The 3337-nt window shown below is 55.0% G+C and overlaps 1 protein-coding gene across 1 annotated transcript in view; it reads right to left on the bottom strand.

The window, feature by feature from the left end:
- Window positions 1–3004, bottom strand: part of PHACTR4 (phosphatase and actin regulator 4) — a 149235-nt gene extending 146231 nt beyond the window's left edge. The window contains exon 1 of the mRNA XM_008067095.2: window positions 2797–3004. The gene's annotated coding sequence lies outside the window, so the exon portion shown is untranslated. The remainder of the gene's footprint in view (window positions 1–2796) is intronic.
- Window positions 3005–3337: the final 333 nt, after the last annotated feature.

The raw sequence follows: 3337 nt of genomic DNA, 5'->3' as shown, positions 1-3337 counted from the left end.
GGCTGAGGTGGAAGGCTGGCTAGAGCCCAGCAGGTCGATGCTGGGGTAGCCATGAACGTGCCACTGAACTCCAGACTGGGCAACAGAGTGAGACTCCAATTAAAAAGAAAAAAATTTCTAGTGCTAAGATAGTGCTGCTGGATGGGGAAAAAATAATAAAGAAAACTTCTAGAGCAATTCTGTGATGCTTCTTCAAAGCATAGCCAGGAAAACATGAAAGAACTCACTGATAGTTTAAAAACTGCATTAGGAGCCGGGCTCGGTGGCTCAGCCTGTAATCCCGCGCCTTTGGGAGGCTGAGGTGAGTGGATTGCCTGAGCCCGTGGGTTGGAGGTGAGACCTCATCTCTACAATAAATCAAAAAATTAGCCGGGTGTGGTAGCGCGCACCTGTAGTTCCAGCTACTTGGAAGGCTGAGGCGGAAAGATCGCTGGAGCCCAAGCAGGTCAAGGCTGCGGTGGCCGAGAGCGGCCACTGCACTCCAGTCTGGGTGATGGAGTGAGACTCCAACTCAAAAACAAACAAACAAATGAGATATTAAGCAAAGTAATAAAATGCAAAAAGCTTTATTTGTCTATTTGGTTAGGGCAGGAATTAACCTATATAACTTCAATAATCTTCCCAGATTCATACAAAGGGGTCATGGCAGTCCTTGGTCCAGACCTGAAATACTAATTAATTCACTTTTCAACAGAGGTATTTGAAATGGCCTTTAGAAAACTTTACCCAAGCCCAGCTCGATGGCTCAGCCTGTAATCCCAGCACTTTGGGAGGCTGAGGTGAGAGGATTGCCTGAGCCCACGGGTTCGAGACCCGCCTGGGGAACTTGGCGAGACCTCATCTCTACAATAAATCAAAAAATTAGCCGGGCGTGGTAGCGCATGCCTGTTGTTCCAGCTACTTGGAAGGCTGAGGCGGAAGGATCGCCGGAGCCCAGCAGGTCGAGGCTGCGGTGGCTGGGAGCGGCCACTGCACTCCAGTCTGGTGACAGAATGAGATTCCAACTCAAAAAAAAAAAGAAAACTTTACCTTAGCCGAGCTTGGTGGCTCAGCCTGTAATCCCGCGCCTTTGGGAGGCTGAGGTGAGTGGACTGCCTGAGCCGGGAGTTCGAGACCCGCCTGGACAGGCGAGACCTCATCTCTACAACAAATCAAAAACTTAGCCAGGCGTGGTAGCGTGTGCCTGTAATTCCGGCTACTTGGAAGGCTGAGGTGGAAGGATTGACGGAGTCCAGCAGGTTGAGGCTGCGGTGGCCGGGCGCAGCCATTCCACTCTAGTCTGGGCAACAGAGTGAGACTCCAACTCAAAAAAAAAAAAGAAAGAAAAAAAGAAAACTTTACCTTAAGAAGGCTGGCGCAGTGGCTCATACCTGTAATCCCAGCACTTTGGGAGGCCAAGGCAGGAGGACTGCTTGAGCCCAGGAGTTCAAGACCAAACTAGGCAACATAGCGAGACCTCATCACTACAACAAATCAAAAAATTTAAAAAGTCAGCCAGGTGTGAACGCACCTGTAGTCCCAGATACTCAGAAGGCTGAGGTGAAAGGATCACTTGAGCCCAGGAGGTCAAGGCTGCAGTGAGCCTTGATCATGCCTCTATACTCCAGTCTGGGTGACAGAGTGAGACCCTGACTCAAAAAGAATAGAAGGTTGATTCTAGCAATGCAGTCTTCCAAGGCACATACATGGTTACCATTATCTAACCAGATTTAATCAAATCCATGAAATTCTGCCGTTTTCAGTAAGAATGTACCACCTCTCCTTCTCTAAACTGGCTTCGTTTATTTTTAAGACTGGGGTCTCGCTGTGCTGCCCAGGCTACAAAGTCCTGGCCTCAGCTTCCTAAGTAGCTGGGATTCCAGGCGATTCCAGGCTCAAGTCACCATCCCTTTTACTCAGTGAAAAAGTGCTTTCTGGAAGCCACTATGTTTCTGGTTTCTCTATAAAGCAGATCCTTCTATTAATGGACTTTCTTTTAAACAAAAAAAGAAGAGGAAGATAAAAGGATGTGGCTGGAGGGAGAGAGGAGGTGGGCGTCCGAATCTTGAAGCCTTGGCGTCTTTTTTGCAAGCAATCAATGAAGCCCTGGAAACCACTCTCCTCCGAGATTCGGGAGGTGTGTCAACGACCCTTCTGCCACCGGGTCCCCAACCACAGCTGTGACCTGTACAGACATCGCAGCAAATTCGATCCCTTCCCCGTTCCAGGGACGGGGCGCCGGGCAGGAGAGCAGGAGGACCGTTTCTTTTCCACAGACTCATCCCCCTACCAAGAAAAACGCCTGGAGATTCGCGCCCTGGGGCCCCGGGGGCTGACGGTGGACAATGACCTCGACGTTTCCCTGGAGATTCTGCCCGGCCGGGGTGCAGAGGTCTGAGGGAGGGCGGTTTTGAAAAATGTACTTTGACCCGATGCGGCTACAGTAACCGGATCCCCAGGGAGCGGTCCCGGGCAGGGACTGGCCCGGCGGGCTCCCCGAGGAGGCGACTCCGCGCACGTTCACAAAGAGGGCGCAGAGCAGCCCAGACAAAAGGGCCGGCCGAGTCTCGGGGGCGGAGAGGACGAGCCTGCGCGGGCACCAGCAGGCGGAGACGCCGCGGCGGGACCGCTGTGGGAGGGCCGAGGAGGGAGGCGGTGGCGCGGCCCGCCCCGCCCGGCCCGAAGCGCCGGCGACCCGGGCCGTTATCCTCCCGCTGGACGTGACCCCCTGCGGAGCCAAGAACTCGGCCCCAACCTGAGAGGCACCCGGTCCGGCCGCGCGCGCGGCTTCTCACCTCTCCTGGCTGGTGAACTCACCCAGGTCGCCACCGCCGCCTCCGATTCCACGGCAGTTTCCCCCGGAAATCCTACCTGTCCCGCTGGCCGCCGGGCAGCAGCCGGAGCCCTCGGCCCCTAGGGGAGGGGGAAAGGGAGCGGGCCGGACAGTGAGTGGGGAGGAAGTGACGCCGCGGAGGCTCACGGGACTTGTAGTCTCCTGCCGGGGCCGGCAGCGCGGCGAGCGGGACAAAATGGCGGGAACGCACGTCGGCTGCTCTCCGGGTGGTCGGACCCTGACTGCCTGTCTGGGCGTGCGCCGCCCGCTGCCTGCGCTCAGCGGGTGGAGGAGCTTGGGCACCTTTCCTGGCAGAGGGAGGTGGAGGCGGTGAGAGTCTTTTGGACTTGGAAGGTCAGGTTCAATACTGGGCTCCAGGCAGGACCAAGAAGGGCCCTGATGAACCGTGTGTTGTCTGAGGAAACTGTGTCCCTCTCTGGCAAATTTCAATCATAATCTCCCTAAAAGAAAAAATTCTTTATTGGCCAATGTGTGGTGCAAAAAACTTACAGGCAAGTTACCCTC

This window comes from Carlito syrichta, unplaced genomic scaffold (genome assembly GCF_000164805.1).
Source record: "Carlito syrichta isolate Samal-C Ts95f unplaced genomic scaffold, Tarsius_syrichta-2.0.1 Scaffold309286, whole genome shotgun sequence".
NCBI classification, from domain to species: domain Eukaryota; kingdom Metazoa; phylum Chordata; class Mammalia; order Primates; family Tarsiidae; genus Carlito; species Carlito syrichta.
Note: the sequence above shows the minus strand (reverse complement) of the source record. Positions and strands in the feature narration are given on the sequence as shown.